Source organism: Conger conger, chromosome 11 (genome assembly GCF_963514075.1).
Source record: "Conger conger chromosome 11, fConCon1.1, whole genome shotgun sequence".
In the NCBI taxonomy this organism is placed as follows: domain Eukaryota; kingdom Metazoa; phylum Chordata; class Actinopteri; order Anguilliformes; family Congridae; genus Conger; species Conger conger.
Window position 1 is genome coordinate 13,828,283 of NC_083770.1, and position 19,525 is coordinate 13,847,807.

At 41.6% G+C, this 19,525-nt stretch overlaps 1 protein-coding gene and 1 long non-coding RNA gene across 2 annotated transcripts in view; both read right to left on the reverse strand.

Annotated features, from left to right (window-relative positions):
• Positions 1–19,525, reverse strand: part of LOC133139930 (uncharacterized) — a 131,804-nt gene that overhangs the window by 14,629 nt on the left and 97,650 nt on the right. The window lies entirely within an intron of this gene.
• On the reverse strand, positions 16,286–17,750 carry LOC133139932 (uncharacterized). The gene is made up of 3 exons (XR_009709975.1): positions 17,572–17,750; positions 17,304–17,391; positions 16,286–16,570 (listed from the first exon to the last, which is right to left on the reverse strand). It is a non-coding gene; the product is annotated as an uncharacterized LOC133139932 (long non-coding RNA).

Sequence of the window (19,525 nt, forward strand, 5' to 3'; positions counted from 1 at the left end):
CCACCGATGTGTGAACAACACACCCCAAATATGATAGTGAGCTCTGCTCACTATATACTTGCTTTGGTTGGCACTTCCATTCAAAGTAGTTAAACCAATTGTGCCAATTGTGATCTAAGTGACTTTGACCATGAGAGAGGTCAGAGGAGAAGGGCCAGACTGGTCAAAGCTGACAGGAAGGTGACATTTACGCAAATAACCACACATTACAACAGTGGATGGCAGAAGAGCATCTCTGAACACACAATGCATCATAGCTCTTTAAGTGGATAGGCTACAGTAATAGAAGTCAAAAAAAAAAAAAGTAATAAATACCTGATAAAGTGATCACTGAGAGTATATTTTTAAAAGAATCAAAAACCTAATAGTGTTTGGTTGTTCCCTGGTCTCCCCTATTTTTTGCACTAAGGGACAATTAATGTGTTGCTGTCTATTGCTACCAGTAACACATAGCACGAGTGTCACAGCAACAAGCCTTTAGAGTATGCTAGTCTGCTGTTGTAAACACATGAAGGTAGGTTCATTTTCTTGCCTGTTTAAACCAATTTTGGTCCAGTTCTAGCCTTTTATTGATATTTCTGTGGCCGCCGAGCCAAACGTGATTAATGTTCAGGGGCAGTTTTGATAAAGAAAATATTTTACACATTTTATCGCTTAATGGTATTGGGTGGTATTTGGATTCGCCATGTTTGAAACGAGATTAGTTAGAATTCTGTCAATATTGTTTCAATCTGAATCATACCCAGTGAACATGGCACATATGGATCAATTAGGATTTTATTCAAATAGGTACACGCTAAAAAATGCTTGGTCGTTTCTGTAAACACATTGCTGGGTTGACATGCTGGGTCATAATTCTCGGTTGTTTTGGTTCGCTCGTTCCCCTACCCAGCTGGTGGGTCATTCTTCCGGCCTTTGTCGCTCCAGTGCCAAGCAGAGCTGGGGACTTGAGACTTCAACTCGAATCGGACTCCAGTTACAAAAATGAGGACTTGTGACTTGAGTTGGACTAACTGCTATAAGACTCGACTTGAGACTTGACTCGGACTTGTGCCAAAAGACTTAAACAGAAGACAATACTGAATATACCAGTCTGCCCTAACCAGATATACCAGTCCTGTTTCTGTTGAAATTACATTTTACGTGTGGAGGATGCTGAAAGTTGGGGGAGGGAGGGGCACATACCACCAGGGTGATCTTGGTGCAGAGTTGGGCGGCGGTGAACATGGCGAAATTTTTCAAATATTAGACAGTGCATAGGCAGTGCATAAACAGAATGGGAGGTAGCTGGTCCGCTTGTTCATTGAATTTACATACTCTGAAAAGACACTCGTCTACTGATAAATGTACTGAGAAACAGATGTGCAAAAGTCATGGTTTCGCAATAGTATGAGAAAACAATTACCTTAAAAACTAGTCAAATATTAGACAGGTTATGCTGTTATTTTAAGGAGGCCCGCCTTAACTATCAACCACTGTGGGAGATGGGGAAGCTCTGAATAGCTGCTAGACTACTGCGCTTTCCTACTGCACGAGGCAGTCTGCCTGGGAGAAGAAATAAGATTCAGTTCACTGCCACACATTACTGAGTCATGCTGTTTTGACTTTCTTCTTACATTATACACATGCTCCATGCTCAGCACCACAGTGATATTTCAAAATGTTTTTAAAAATCACCCACAGTTTACGGAATAGATAGTCTGTGCTAAGATCCAGCAACATTCACTCTGCATCCAGGGGTCTGTATCACAGAGTAGGGTTACTGGGTTCGCTGGATAACTACACTTATGGGTGCAGTATTTCCTTCTTTGGAAGTTTTTAACCCCTAAAGAGTCCAGAATTGACATTGTGATTATTGTTGGTACGTTGCAATAATGGTTTTGTAAATATTTTATCAGTAACCTGGCTTGAGGTTATTATTGTCTTCTGTTCTTCACTCTTACACATATTCACAAAGAATTGAGAATTTGTAGCAGCAAATCACACATTTTGAAAGGGAAGATTTTAACAGTTAATATTGTGTGACAAAAAAATCTTTGTAGTGATACTCATTTTGCAACGGATTACGGTGCCTTTTGTAGTCATGTCATCACTGGTCCCAGTACCAAACCACAAAGCCAACAAGTGCACTTTGGCCGTTTTAATGGAAACACCGGAGCCCCTCTAAGCCGCGACGGAAAGACTTGAAGTGACGGAAGTGACAATGTCGCATAGTAAGTGACTTGTATCATGGTCTTCAGTTACAATTAAATTCTTAATGCATCATATTTTAAAAACATGTTTTAATTAATTAATTCTAAAAAAACATGCTTCTTGAAATAACCTGGATAATATGATGTTTCATTTGACACAGTAGCCTGTAACCCTTTTCACCAATTGAATACATCAATTTGTAAATATTGTCTGAATGGTAGGGAAGACCAACACGGGGCATGTTGAAACATGGGGATTTTGCATAATTTGCAGTTGGGTTTGTTTTCACATAGCCTATGTATTTTACCAACGTGCTTCTCATGTGTGAGTGGCAGGATGATTGGGAAACTTCATCAAGGCTTACTTAGATCAGGTTGAGAAGATCATACAACATAAAAACAATAATCACAATAACACCATCTTGGATACTAACATATTTATTGTTCCATTGATTGACGTTTTTGTCAAATGGCCAACCCCCATCAACAAGTCACACATGTTCCATAATTTCACATGCTAGTTATTATTCAAAAGCAGGCTGGATCCTAATTTATAAGCATGCTGAATAATAATAAAATATTTTGAGATTTTATTTAGATGCTCACTGATATAAAATGCCCTCTATTGTGTTGTCAGTGGTGTTTTCATAGTCTTCCTGAGAAATATTCTCTCAGATGAGAGATTCATTGGCACTCGTTCAAAGGAAGTCCTCTATTTAGAAAAAATGTTTTTGTTGTAAATCGTCAACATTTTTTGGCAAAAAATCTCAAGAACTGTTTGCGCGCCAGTGATGTAACTGGACATGTTTGGCTTTACTCTCCAGCCTGTGTTTCCCAGAAGGTGACGGGCACTCAAATTACACCGTTGAATGCAGAGACTGGTTTATGGACAGCCGCCCATCCAGGCGATCACAGATATCAGGGAACCTACCTTGGTTAGCCTGAGCGATATGAGGACAGCTCTGACTTTGCTAAATTACAGCATGGCTCCACCAATCACCATCAGCCATCATTTTAACATTCTCCCGTCTCCACTGCAGCCATTGCCATCATCAGTAAATCTGACAGCCTACTGTTGTGTTTTGCTAGCTCACTTTACATTGGATGTCAACAGCTATGATGTTTTCACCCATAGATTAAAGCGGTATCCCCTATATCTAGGAAACGGCTACACTGACGGTGATTTTAAAAATGCCTACACAAATAATTCATGCATTTAATCCAAATAATCTCAAGTGAAAAAAGTGTGACGGTGCTCTTTTGAGGAGTTAATCGTGAGTTAATTCATTATCCAAACCCGCTGGGGACTTGAGACTTCAAACCCGCTGGGGACTTGAGACTTCAACTCGAGTCGGACTCCAGTTACAAAAATGAGGACTTGTGACTAGAGTTGGACTAACTGCTATAAGACTCGACTCGACTTGAGACTTGACTCGGACTTGTGCCAAAAGACTTAAACAGAAGACAATACTCTCAGACAATATTAATAATCTAACACAAACGTTTTCTCAGAACAGCGACGTTCGTTAACTGCTTCGCGCACCGCTTTCTGTGACTCTTCCTTCTGCAGTGTTTATTTGGTACCCGTGGTAACTGCTAGGGGAGCAGGGGGCCGTGTGGTTGCGTTTAAAGCAATACAACACTTTAGTGGAAACTTACAGCATCCTTACCTCGATATGAGTTCATAAACTGCTACTCATCTTCATCAACTGCTGCTCTTGTGCTCCATAAATTGCCAAAGTCATACCGTAGCCTACATTTACACGAACCCCATGAACGTGGAACCGTATAAAATAAAACTAAATAAGCCCGGGGACCAATTTTTACTTTCTATTTAACTTTATTCTAGAGAATTGAATGCCGTTACCCATTAAAATGTAATAAGTCCCCTAAAAATACACATAATAAACGGTCTACATGAAATAAAAAAATTTTATATACACAGCCTACAGATTTCGTCTGGAAGTCCTTAATCGCCACGGTTAGTTAATACAGCAAAACTCTTAGGCTTCTTGGTTTGCAACCTAACCTTTTTTTTTTTTCATATGAAAAATCTAGTGTGTTTAACTTTTTTTTTTTTCATATGAAAAATCTAGTGTGTTTAACTTTTCCGTTGTGTAGCCACCTTGCATTTTACCTTCTTTCTTAACTTTAGTTGTTGTGATGCGTTGCGAAATACTAGTAATTCTACGCATGCAATTAGATTTCGTAAATGTTAATCCCCGAGACAAAAATGTCTAGAGCCGCCACTGCTCATGGGTATCGGGACCCCACATTCACCGAAAACTCAACCAATCTTGTTGACAGGCTTGTCGTGACAATTAGGGTGAATTGGGCCACCTTTTGGCTAATCGTGTTTCACACAATAAAAATAGCTATAGACACAATGTTCCTCCCTGTATTATAAGGATCAGAGATGTATGGTGTCGTCCTGCATGTTATGGCTTCCACAGTTTCATGGATTATGACATTGTTACATTGTTTGTCATAACTGTCAAGATAGTTTATGTATGGCATTTCCTTATGTTCATGGTAGTGTCATAAAGTACCTGACCGTTTATAACAGCCTTCAGCTCGCAACAGGGCCTAAATTTGGCAGGTGACATAACATCGGTCATAATATTTACCTAAAAAAGTGATGACAGTGTTAAGTCATTTGACATGAACTGACATCAGCTGCTACCAAAATGAGATTTCATATCAGTTTGAAAATGCGAGGTGAATAAGTGGTGAAACGGCGCCACCTGGCTGTGTGGGGGTATACAAGTTTCCCTGCGTTTTAAAAGACCCCAATAGATTTTGTAAAGTGCTAAGGACTGATAGGGGACTGAAGATTGATCAAATCAATATGTGACTGTTGGATTGTTACTAAGCCAAATGTTCTCTTCAAAGTTGCCATCGCTTCTTAAGCCTTTTCCCTCTCTCTCTCTCCATCTCTCTGCATCCCCCTCTCTCTCTTGCCATACCATCGTTGTGTTCCCCAAATCTGGTGGTACCTGGTGAGTAAAGTAGCCAGCTAGGGGTGTTGGCAGTGGGGAGACAAAATATTTTGTTGACATAATTTTAGCTAAAAAAATACAATTAAAATAAATATACGTCTCAAAGTATCCGGCCAAACAGAGGTGTGTAGTCGGCCATTTTGCTGACAGCTGAGAAATGAGCAAGAAATGACCCACAGTCAATATTTTTATTGGATAATTTTATTGGTAAAATGTAACTGTATCATGTAACTTTTATTCTAGACCCCCCCCCCCCCCCATTCTCAGAACTGACTGCCATTATGCAACCTTAATACCATTATAAATAATTAGAAGTAAATATGTAAAGGATGATGTATAAGGAAATATACTGGATAAAAACACACAATATGAATACGTCATTAAAAAAATGGATTTCAAGTGAGGATAGTGCGAACCTGTCTTACTAGGGGCAGATGTCATGGTTATGCTATTATTCAAACACTGGCCAATGTGTGGAAATGAGAGAGGCAGACAGACAGAATAATCAGAGATAAGAGAAATGTTGAGATTAGGGTCAAGCCACTGAAAGTAAGAAAAAATAAAATGGTCATGTGTAAAAATCGGTGACATTTACTCCTACACCAGCGGTTCTCAAACTGTCGTCTGCACACCACTGGTGGTCCGTGAATGATTCCAAGTGGTCTGCGAGTTGATTTACTGATTTTTTAAAAGCCTAGCATATGGATTTAGCCTAATACACTCACCGAGCACTTTATTAGGAACATTTTTACTTTATTACACTCAGGCATTCATGCGGTTATCTAATCAGCCAATTGTGTGGCAGCAGTGCAATGCATACGGTCATGTAGATAGGGGTCAGGAGCTTCAGTAAATGTCACATCAAAAATCAGAATGGGGAGAACATGTGATCTCAGTGATTTCAACCGTGGCATGATTGTTGGTGATGGAAGGGCTGTTTTTAGTATTTCTGTAACTGTTGATCTCCTGGGATTTTCACGCACAACAGTCTCTAGAGTTTGCAGAGAATGGTGCGAAAAACACAACAATATCCAGTGAGCAGCAGTTCTGCAGGCAGAAATGTGTTGTTAATGAGAGGTCTGAGGAGAAGGGCCAGACTGGTCAAAGCTGACAGGAAGGTGACAGTAACACAAATAACCACACATTACAACAGTGGTATGCAGAAGAGAATCTCTGAACGCACAAAGCGTCAAACCTATAAGTGCATAGGCTACTGCAGCAGAAGACTTAATAAGTCTAATAAAGATCTCACTGAGTGTATATTACATTTACATTAATGGCATTTGGCAGATGCTCTTATTCAGAGTGACATACAGTTGATTCAACTAAGCAGGGGACAATCCTCCCCTGGAGCAATGCAGGGTTAAGGGCCTTGGTTAAGGGCCTTGCTCAAGGGCCCAACAGCTGTGCAGATTTTGTGGTGGCTACACCAGGGATCAAACCACCGACCTTGCGTGTCCCAGTCATTTACCTGAACCACTACACTACAGGCCACCCCTCATCATCATCAATATTATACTATCAAATGACAACAATGACGAGGACAAAAGGCATAACAGAAACCTACCAAGGAAGTGTTGCATAAAAAATATTGGATTAGGTCAATCTGAGTGAGTTTTAATCCCAATTAGGGGTCTGAGTGACTTTTAAAGCCTGCAGAACGCCTTCTCAGACGCCATCGGAGAAACCCGTACTACTCCGTCAGTCTGCCCACGGGTTGGAACAGGATGATCAGCGCTCCACTGTTTCTGTTTAAACAGATGTTCTGTCAGGGCCCAGGCATGTTGCTGCTCCTGTCTCCTCTCCAATGGCCTGGTGCAGGTGGGCGTGGCCATCTTGGGCGTGAAATCTGCCTTGTAGGTGGTCATGTGGTGGAAGGGTCCGGTGGGCCTGACTAACTCCTCCCGCTGACGGATGGGGGGGCGCATCTGAACACCCCAGGGCAGGTAGTCGTGGGAGAAGGAGGTCTGAACACCCCAGGGCAGGTAGTCGAGGGAGTAGGAGGTGAGGAAATCCATACCCCCCTTGGGTGGGTCGTAGGCTTGGCAGGTGTGCTGGTAGACCTGAAGGAGGCCTGATACTGGGTGCAGTGGGTGAAGGCCTGCGGGCGACACTGCTCACCGCCTTGCTTATGGGCTTGGGGGGAGAGCTGGGCCCCTCACCCCTGGGTCCCCTGAGGGCGGAGCCCAAGTCAAATGGGGCAACGTTGTTGGGGGCATAGATGACCCTCTGCAGTTTGGACAGACATGGCCTTTTTGCAATACACTGCATATATTTGGAGTTGAGATAAAAAGCTAAACAAAAAGTTCAAATTTTTTTTTTTTTTTTGTATTTTCTTTATACCTAGATATGTTAAACTTCTTCGAACATAATACCTTTGGTATCAGACCACCCAGTTTTTAGGTGAGCGAAAGAACTCACCTAAAACAGACACCTGGAACAGAAAATATTTAAGTTAATGAAAGTAAGTAACACGTAATATTTGGTAGCATATCGCTTGTTTGCAATAACTGCATCAAGCCTATTCCTCCCACTCAAATAGGGAGGAACTTCATCATGCAGCAAGATAATGACCCAATACACACTTCCAACACAACTCACTGCCAACACAACAAAGGACTTCATTCGGGAGAAAAAGTGGAAGGTTTTAGACAGGCCAAGTCAATCACCAGACCTTAATCCAATTGAGCATGCATTTCACCTCCTGAAGAGGTGAAAACAAACAACAAACAAACAATTACTGAAAGTGGTTTCAGTAAAAGCCTGGAAAAGCATCACAAAAGAAGAATGCAATAGTTTGGTGATGGGTCAATGGGTCGCAGGCTTGATGCAGTTATTGCAAGCAAGGGATAAGGGCGGCCTGTAGCGTAGTGGTTAAGCTAAATGACTGGTGTCGTGAGCCACGGACCCCTTGCCGAGCTCAGACCTCACGTTCCCACGAGCAGTACCTCACCATGAGGTGTCTCGGGGACGAAATCAAGTACTCCGAACGTCCTGGAGCCCTGGTAAGTTCTACTGAACTTCCAGCCCAGTCTCGAAGTGAAGGGTGTGATGCAAATCTGGTAATCGATGTCCTGTATTCAATGTATTTACTCTAAAGACTCTTTGTCACATATGATTATAGTAAGATATATTTTATTATAATCAATCAAAAGAATAGAGTTGTACAGATTACAGTGTACATATCATCTTTTGCAGTTTGCTAATCACATGCAAGTTACATATACCCCTCTTAGCTCTTTCTAAATTACCTTTCCACCACGATGTTTAAAAATCAAGGTACACCCTTCCTATATCCATCCTCTTTGGCCTTAGCCTTATCCTATAGCTCCCCCTTCTTGACGTTTAAAAAGAAACTATTCCTATAATATTATATTTATCTAAATATGATAATTTCTCTACATTTTTCTACTTTATATAGTATGCTAATAAGAAATAAAAGATATATAAAAGTAAACTTATAATATGTTACTTTTCCTACTTCTACAAGTAATATAGATTATAATTACCACTCCAGCTTTGTTATAATTGTTCTGCGTGGCTCTTTCTTCACCTGAGTCCGCACCGCGTACGTCACTCCTCTCTCCATGTCCATATCCTGGAGTGGCGCGCAGAGGGAGCGCGCCACTCCAGCTTGACTGTCTTGCGTTGCTCTCTCTTCAACAGCTCGTAGATATCTTCTGAAGCCAAATTCTGGGATCCTGCCCTAAGGTCTAAAAACTTATCCCTTATATATCTTTTTTGCATACAAAAGTGTACCTTTTTTGATAAGAAATGCCCCCATTATGTCAAGCGGGAAGACATTTATCTTTTATATAACCTGTTTTTTAATGACCATATTAATTATTTCTGTTTTTCCAATTGTCATTTTCTCATACCTCCAAAGAACTGTCCCCAATATTTTATTTCATGGGCCCCTCTGGTTTGGGAATTTCCCCCATCTTAATATATGAGTGGAAAAACACTAGCCCTTATGTTGTTTTTAATGAACCTATTCATCACTGGTGTCTGTGTCAGTTTCATAATCTCTCCTTGACTTCCTCCAAACTTTGATTTCATGCAAGCCAGACGTTAAAGCCTGCCACCATCCCAACACCCTCTTCAGGTGCCCCTTTTTGTGGCGCCTTAAGGGATCTACAAAGGACATCCAGCCAATAGCTGAGTGTAAATCATCCGCCATTAATCATTAATTTTCTTTCGGTATTGACATCCCTTCCGTTTTCCTTATTTTTGTTTTTCTTTAGCCAGGCATTGTGCCCCTCCCCTGTAGGGTTGGGGTATTCTCAGTCAGAACTTTAACCTTGCTCCTTAAAACCCTAAATCTAAGTCCCCCGACTTCAGACTCCTCTACTGACAAGCATGGCTGCTCATTCTCTGAACCACATATTTTTCTTCTTACGGGCGTTCTTACTACCACCTCGATGGCGTGTGCGAGGGGTTAACAATGCATTCCTGCTTAACCCATCTTCTGTCAATCTCTCATCAGGAGGGCCTAGGGCCGGGTCCTCGACACTGGGACACACAAAGTCAGTAGTTCTAATCCCGGTGTAACCACAATAAGATCCGCACAGCCGTGGGGCCCTTGAGCAAGGCCCTTAACCCTGCATTGCTCCAGGGGAGGATTGTCTCCTGCTTAGTCTGATCAACTGTATGTTGCTCTGGATAAGAGCATCTGCCAAATGCCAATAATGTAATATGCTACCAAATATTTAGTGTTGTTTACTTTCATTTACTTAAATACTCTCTGTTCTAATACTTTTGCTCACCTAAAAATGGGGTGGTCTGATACCAAAGGTGCTATGTTCTAAGTAGTTTAATACATCTAGGTGTACATACCAGGAAATAAAAGCTCACATTCTGAACTCCTGTCGCGTATTCATCTTTTCATCTCAACGCCAATAGTATTCAATGTATTGCAAAAACAAAGGAATTGGCCTTGTTGTTCCAATACTTTTGGAGGGGACTGTATTTAATTGAAATGACTAGTCAGAACGAAAGTGGAGATACCTCAAGTTTGAGTTAAGAAGACAAGTTATAATTAAAATAGATATCTGGAATAGTCAAAAATGAATGATAGATTTCTTTAATTTGAGGTTGCATGCAACGTAATGGTAAAGTGCGTCAATGTAAAAACGCAATCAGAGATATCTTATGTTAGCATTTTGACGAGTCACAGATTGATTAATTCCAGCTATCTGTAATAAATGTTGAAATGGAGAGAACTCATGTTTGTTGTACGTCGCTCTGGATAAGAGCGTCTGCTAAATGCCACGTAATGTAATGTAATGTAATGTGAAAGCCTCGCGGGCGACACTGCTCACCGCCTTGCTTACGGGCTTAGGGGCGCAGCAGAGCCGGGCCCCTCCCCCCAGGGTCCCCTGAGGGCGGAGCCCAAGTCAAATGGGGCAACGTTGTTGGGGGCATAGATGACCCCCTGCAGTTTGGACAGACGTGGCATGGAAAAGAGGACACAGGTTTATATCAGGCTGCACAACTGCTTTCCCTGTTCTCTCCCACCAGCTCTCAGCCCCTTTCTTCAAACGAAAATACAAGTTATCTGCAAGTGCATTTTGGCTCGTCAAAATACTAATTTAAGATGTCTCTAATTGCATTAGCACGTGTAAGATTGACGTCACTCCAATTAAAGATATATATACCGGAACCTCCAATTAAAGGTAGGCTATATCTACAATTCAGTTTTGACTGTCTAAAATGTGAATTCCAGATAGGCTATCTCTATTTGAATGAGTTATGATTAGTTGTAACTTTTCTCCAGTACAAGATATGTACAACTGTATTTCGACAAATTATATCTTAGTTTCAGATATCAACAATGAGTATTTAGATATATCTTTAATTATGAGGAATTAACGATAGGCCTATATTTAATTGCAGTTACGACTAGTCAGAACGAGTGGAGATATCTCAAATTTGAGTAAAGACTTGTTATAATGTAAATAGATATCTGGAATTCACGTTTTAGATAGATTTGAGATTTCATTTAACTTAAGGGCAAAAGTGCATCAATCTTAGGCTACGTGTCAAAATGCAATAGATATCTTACATTTTGACGAGCCATAGGTTAAATGAATTCTAGATATCTGGGGCCTCATTTATAAACGTTGCGTAGGCACAAAAGAATGCTTACGCCACTTTCTAAGCAAACTTTGGCATTTATAAAAAAACGAACTTGACGGGAAAATGTGCGGTCCTCCACGGAAACTCTGACCCATGCGTACGCACATTAACTGGAGAAATGAGAAACTGGGCCTTTAATGCTCGTGACGTAAGACCAGGAAAACGGGAAGTGAAACAGGATTTAAAAAGGTATAAAGATTTGCCAGAGTTGTGGCTGGGTATGGCTGCTGTAAGGACGTGCTTCGTCCCTGTTATACTTATTAAAGTGTTGTGTTGTTGAATCTCGCTATACGGGTTCTCTCCCTTCCTAAGTGCAACACAACATTTGGCGACGAGAGAAGTCGAAAATGATATACAACAGATACCACTGTGTAAAATAAATCGAAATTGATTGTTGTTGATTGTACTCTTAAAGGGTTCTGATTTTCTGCATGTTTACACTAGGACTCGGAACTATACTGTCCTCTCAGGTCCTCTTTGCACTTGTTCTTGTGTTTAATTTGCACTTTGTTGTACGTCGCTCTGGATAAGAGCGTCTGCTAAATGCCATGCAATGTAATGTAATGTAATGTAATGTAATGTAATGTAATGTAATGTAATGCCATGTAATGTAATGTAATTTTTATACACAAATGGCTGTACCAGCTCCTTCCCTGGAAGATTTTTAGTTAAGTTTGCCGACGATACGGCACTGGTTAGCCTTCTTCAGGGTGATGAGGAGGAGCATGGCCCTGTTTTAGAGGCATTTATCAAATGGTGTCTGTCTGACTAGTATTAGAGGACAGCCTATACAGTCAGTCACGGAATATAAATACCTCGGGGTTGTTTTAGATAATAAGCTGAAGTGGGACAAATATACTGAATCCATTAACAAAAAGAGCCAGCAAAGGCTTTACTTTCTTAAAAAGTTAGCCTTATTTGATGTCAATCTCACCATGCTTAAGATGTTTTACAGTGCCTTCGTTGAGAGTGTTTTAACCTTTGGCCTTATTTGCTGATTTGGTAATGCAACAGAAGCACAGAAAAAAACCCTGAGGAAGACTGTAACCATTGCAGGGCTTTAAACTGACCAGCTTAGAAGAGAGTTACAGAACCAGGGGCCTCATTTATAAACGTTGCGTAGGCACAAAATAATGCGTACGCCACTTTCTAAGCAAACTTTGGCATTTATAAAAAACGAACTTGATGGGAAAATGTGCGGTCCTCCACGGAAACTCTGACCCATGCGTACGCACATTAACTGGGGAAATGAGAAACTGTGCCTTTAATGCTCGTGACGTAAGACCAGGAAAACGGGAAGTGAAACAGGATTTAAAAAGGTATAAAGATTTGCCGGGAGTTGTGGCTGGGTATCGCTGCTGTAAGGACGTGCTTCGTCCCTGTTATACTTATTAAAGTGTTGTATTGTTGAATCTCGCTATACGGGTTCTCTCCCTTCCTAAGTGCAACACAACATTTGGCGACGAGAGAAGTCGAAAATGATATACAACAGATACCACTGTGTAAAATAAATCGAAATTGATTGTTGTTGATTGTACTCTTAAAGGGTTCTGATTTTCTGCATGTTTACACTAGGACTCGGAACTATACTGTCCTCTCAGGTCCTATTTGCACATGTTCTTGTGTTTAATTTGCACTTTGTTGTACGTCGCTCTGGATAAGAGCGTCTGCTAAATGCCAGGCAATGTAATGTAATGAAATATTACCTCTCACGTATCATATACGAAGAGTTAATTTGCAAAAACGGACAAAAGCCTCTCTTACAACGAATAAACAAACAGCTGTTTGATTGATGCTCCCTGGAGTGCCCAAAAAATATGATTTAGGATGATAAATATAAACGGAGATGTTGTTGTAAAATAATTCCTTAAATATGTAGACGAATTGTTAAACAATACTTCATGTTATTAAATGTATTCTCATAAATAATATGGTGAACAGTCGGACACATTTATTTATTATTTTTATTACATTTTGGACTTCAGATCTGATCTGTTGATGTTATATGTCTGTCTCTATGTGCTGTGCCTGTTTTTATGTAACGTCGCCAACAATCATCTTCTACCGAAAACCAATTTCCCCACGGGGACAATAAAGTACCTACTATGTAATGTAATGAAATATTACCTCTCACGTATCATATACGAAGAGTTAATTTGCAAAAACGGATAAAAGCCTCTCTAACAACTTTTTTAGGTTTCATGCTTACGCAACCTTAAGACGTGAATCCTAAACACAGTTTTATAAATGAGGCCCCTGGTAGGCTAATCTGGCTCAATTAAATGTTAAAACGAAGAGAACTCGCGTGAAGGGACGGGCAGCGGAAATACTCTGAATAGCCATGGCTTTCTGTTTGCTCCGACATCGAAAGTTCCAGCCGAAATATACGAATGTTTTCCCCAAGTGTCGTAAATATATTGCGGAGCTTTATTAAATATTCTGATTTACGTTGTGATGCAATGGAAATCAGTCGCTAACACACAAACAGAGGTCGACAATGAAATGGTCATTGTGACGATTAGGTCTAACTGGCTGTCAAAATCCGATCCCTTCATACACTATACTGACATTCTGCGGTGTTGGGTGATTGTAGACTTCGATGTTAAATTGTAATGCGAGTTTTCCTGAGTAGTTCCATATAGATCTGTTCCAGAGATGGTTCTTCTGTCACGATTCAGTAAATCCACCGTGAATGTTATGTGCATACACATTAAATTAGGCCTATTGATCTATCTATATATTACTATGGTGCTTTGGTATTTCTACTAAATGCCGTAGTAAGTTGCCCGCATTCCGATTGTGAACGAATGTCAGCTGTGAGTTTCAAAGCCGAAGCGCCTATGGCCTGGCCTACTTTTTGAGTCCGGGCCTGGTTAATGTGCACATTCACATTGTGAAAGAGTAGCCTTCATTAAATTAGGCTACTTCTGTCAAGTTCAACAAGTCGCTACATAATAACGCGCCCGCCTTTGCAGTCTTTGTTCAGGCATAGACAGAGTAATTCCCATACCGGGAGTTGAACCCGGGCCGCCTGGGTGAAAACCAGGAATCCTAACCGCTAGAAAATATGGGAAATTTACCACATGCGTAAATTGGAAGGGCTAGTCTAGATTACTGTGATGAATGGAATTTATCTGCCACACCCACCTGCTATGCCCACGTAGCCTAATTCAGCGCACCTGACTGGACTAATTGCCCTGCAAGACAGCAGGTCTGTTTTTAATAAAAGCGGGGCTCCTTTGTGAGGTGGGCGGTGTGTGCGCTGGGAATGCAGACGGCTAAGGGCGCTGCCGTTTCCGAAAAGTGGCTGCGAAGATTGATCAGAGGCTGAATTCTGCGGGGTGCCAGATAAGTGTTCCACGTTACCTGCCTTGAGCCGCTCCGATTGCTCTCTTCTGTTCTAATTTGGTATTATAATGTTTTAGCTTGACGACTGCACTTAGCAAGATCTTTATCTCATTTTATTAGTCAGGGTGCAGCTTAGCCCTTTGGCCAGGGTTAACGGCCAGCCCCACCCCTAGCTGTTCAACGAGGCCCATAGTTGAGGAAAAAGGATAGGAGTAATTTACTAAGCCGCCTTGGCCTGCGTGTTGTGTATGTGTGAGTATCAAGTGGCATCTATTATGATAAAGCATTTTTGTATATTCCCCTAACTGATTGCCTGGGCCTTGTACTGTTTGCATCTCTCTATTATTATAAAAGAAACGGCGCGTTACATTACTAAATGTAATGGCAATATATAACAAATGGGTGTGTCGAAGGTGATGTTGACAACATTGTATAGGATGCCCTTTTTGTAACACGAATGCAGCGAGTTAGTGATGCAGCAATTTAAATATAACCGTAAAATGTGTTATACAATCGCATTATCATAATGTAGTGTATGAAACAAGTAAAAGTCAATGTTAAATTGGCGTGATAAAGACCTTGTGGGGCTAATGGCTACTTTGGTCCAGTCGTTGGTCAGGTTCAAGTGCGCATGCATAATACTTTTGCTTTGCTTTGCCTTTCTGATTTGTGAAATGGTGCACAACACGTCACACCCAGAAAAGAACAGTAAACTGGGTTTATTGTGTGGCTACTTTGTTCGTGTTTTTTAAACTCAAAATCATATTTCAAGAGCAATAAGCCGTTCTGTCATTCGGCCAGCGCACATGTGGTTGCAGTAAGAGAGCGGGATGAATGGTTCCTAGCATAGTGCATGCCTTGGGCCGGCCCCAATGACTAACTGAACCACTGACGGCGCTTCAAAGCTTTTCCACCAGGGGGCGCTATTGAGCAGTGAATTCAATACATTTGAATGTATTGCCTTAGTCACTAAAGATCATAAAACTGTCATGGATGGAAATATCAGCATTGCCTACTTACTTCCAGTTAGTAGAGATAGGAATCGGCTACATTTTGATATATGATTTGAAAGTCTATGATAAGTGATGTTAGCTCAGTAACATAATATTTTTAAAGAGATGGGTCCCAAAATGAGTGGGGTTGGTTGGCACACTGATAATGTTCATATTAAAAATGAATCGAATTATATACAAATCCACGTGTGTGGGTTGTGATGGAAATATCCACCTGTGTCTTGAGGCAACCCCAGTCAGGAAAATACTTGATATTGGATGCAATTATAAAGGTCTATTTCTGCAGAAAGTGTACACCATACCAAAAATCATTATTTACAGTGATCTTCAGTTACTTTATACCCTGTGCAAACTTGGCAAGCACCTCATTCAGTGAAACCTGCTCTCTTCCTCCTCATTGCAAGCACCTCATTCAGTGAAACCTGCTCTCTTCCTCCTCATTGCAAGGCCTCGGAGTGGGAATTTCCTGGCCTGCCCATCTGGCTCAAACTCGGTCATCCCATTTCATAAGCGATGTTGATTAGAACTGAGATCATCATGTATATATTAAAGTAAATTATAATAATATGGCAAACATTAATAACACTGCACTCAATTTTCAAATTCGGAGGTTGTCTCCATAATTTAATGACCCATGGGCTGGCAGTGAAGGATAATATCGTACCCCCGCCACTAAATCCTCCATTCTCCGATGTGGGCAGACAAGATGACAATAGAGAAGGGGAGTCCAACTCCATGCCCTTAGACATTTCCAGGCCCATGAGTGACATTTCCATTTGCTTGACCTTGAAGAGGAATCATCTCGTTCCCGGCGTTTCCATCAGGAGACGCAGCGTTCTGAGGACCCGTCCCGTCCCGTCTTCGGCAGCACCTTTTGAACCTTAGGAAGAGCCAAAATGACATTTTCTGTTAACTGACATATAAATACCAAATAATCTATGGGAACATGCACAGTTGAGTTCAGTACGGTTCAGTTAGTCCAGACGGAGTTAACGGCAGTTGGAATAAGCAGAGCAAGAGGGTACATCTGTGAAATACATGCTGGTGGTGATAAAGTTTGACGTCATTGGACTTTTGATTGGAATCCAAGACAACCTGAAGACACAAAGCTCTTCACACACGGAATAATCCGGCCCTGTTGCTCTGTGTGAGAGCCGAGTAGCTATGCTCCTGTGGCCTCTGCAGGCTTTGGCTTCCTGCCTTACTTAGCTGTTGCACCAGGGCAAAATGTACCTTAGATTTAGTTTTGTGACCGCTCCATAAGATACTGTGGCTGAAGCAGGTGCATATGCTTGATCTCAAATCTCAGATGAACATATGACGGATTAAAATATTAAGTCAGCACAAAGTTGTGAAACGGAGGGGCTCCCTGAATTACATGGACAGTTTCAACTGTAGAAGAGACTACGGCACAGCTTCACTAGCTTAGCAGGACACACGCAAGCCGCCAGTTCAGCCATTAAGAGCTGGTGTTGTCATGAAACCCAGGGTCGGATTCCGCCCCCTTCGCCCACCCCTGATCCATACACTACATATGGTACACACCGTTACACCAAATGTACACACTCACACCCCCAAATTCAGTTTAACAATAATTTTTGGAAAACTCGTACCTTTTTCTGCACTTCCATACGATGATACCGGCAGCGACAACGATAATGATAACGATAAGGACACCGATAACGACACGGATGTCAACACCTATGAGCACAAGAACGCTCAGTTAATGGACACGTTTGTCAACAGGGAATCATAAGAATGAAGGGTTCAGTGCAAAAAGGCATGTTCCCTCTCCCCTTCCCCCTGCACTGCCTGCTACAGACATGTAGGTTGCCCGTTTGAATCCTGCATACACAGTAGCTGTATGAAACTTCACATTACCTCCTACACTCCACCAAATTGCAGCATGATCTCAAAATGATAGAAAGAATAGATTAAATTGTTGATTTCTGAATGAGATCAGCAGACAGATTCCTTCCTTCAGTTTCCTTTCCTTTCGCTCAGAACTCACCAGAGTTCCTGGTGTCTGGGGTTGTGGTGCTGGCGGTAGTGCTCACCAATGGGGCTGTGTAACAAATACGAATGACACAAATAACACCAACACCGTAGGAAGCAGAGAGGGTTATAGATAAAGATCTACAGACAGCCTCTATGGTGCCCCAAAATGATCTCTATGTGTGAGTGCATGTCAATCACCCTGCAAGGCTACACTATCATTAGGCCACAGTGTGAGTGATAATCAGCATGCTGGGTCTGATCTTCCAGCTCACAGAGAGCACTTACCGAGGAGAGACTTGGGTCCGGGAGGCAGGTCAAGATCAGCGCAGGCTGCAGAAGAGGTCATAAATGGTAAATGGTTAGGATTTGATCTCTCTGTGTGTGCATTTATATAGAGCCTATATCCAAAGCACTGTACAATTGATGCCACACACACACACACACACACACACACACCAATGGTGATTGGCTGCCATGCAAGGCACCAACCAGCTTATCGGGAGCATTTCAGGGTTAGGCGTTTTGCTCAGACAATTCGACACACCGAGGCGGGATCATTCTGGCAACCCTCCGACTGCCAGACCACTGCTCTTACCTGCTGAGCCAATGTCGCCCCGGTCATGATTACACAACTGACATATGATCGCACACACGTCCACAACACTACACACAGTCCGACAGATGGGTGAAACCGCATTAAATTAAATCCCCTTTCATGAAATTCGCTGCAATGATTGCAAAAAAATTTAAATAAACTGAGGAAAAAAATGAATAAATAACAGAAATGTTTTTTTTTTTTTTACAACAGAATCATCTCCCAGCTTTCCATATCCTACTGTCCCACCATCTCGACTCTACACCACAACAGCACAACACACAAACTGGATCAAGTGCAGGAATACTCACGCACAGTCTTGGAGGGGAAAGCCTTCTCGCCTTCAAACGAAAGGGGCTGGTCAGACGGTACCACAAGGCTTCCATTCGTCAGCTGACATGGCTTATCTGGCTTCAGGCTGTCCTTGGAGCAGTTTTCGATTCCCAACATTCTGTTCGACCATACGAAGTGATCACCTTTGTATATTCTGCTGACACGTGTTGCGCATTCTGGGTCCAGGCAGAGTGCACACTGCCCTGAGACACGGAAACAGAGAAGGGGTTCACGTGTTGACACAAGTGAAAAGAGCAGGGTTCCCGTCAGTCATGACAGGACAGCCAAGACCAAACCATTTAGGGGTAAATGGTAAATGGTTGGATTGAACCGACAACCATCCGACTGCCAGACGACTGCTCTTACCTCCTGAGCCAATGTAACCCCCACGGGGTGTGTGAGGGTGGGCACTGGTGGAGGTTGTCCCTGTTAAAAACAATTAGACAAAAGTTAATTAGTTAAATTAGACAAAATGGAGATTAGACTAAATGGAATGAGTGTTCTAAAATAACATCTCACACCTCACACTCAAACCCATACATTCTGTGAGCAGTTATGTTCATAAGCAGTCCAATATTTTGATGAGAATAAGACAAAAGCAATCAATGCAAGTTACAGAATTCCAGAGTAATCATGACAGTTTAATGGGAGCAGAATGACCAAATTCTTTTTTCTTTTTTTTTTAATGCAATCGATTTATGCATGAGATCAGCGTTTAGGCTTTTAAAACGGCACTTCCATGGCTTTACCTTAACCAATGACAGTGCGGCATCATCACCATAGTAACATGCATGGAAATAATTGACTGGAGACGCACAGTCCAGCTAATAAAAAAGCATGCCAAACCACCACACAGGGCAGGCCATGTTAATACCTTTATTTTAATTCATTAAAAAGGTATTAATGAAT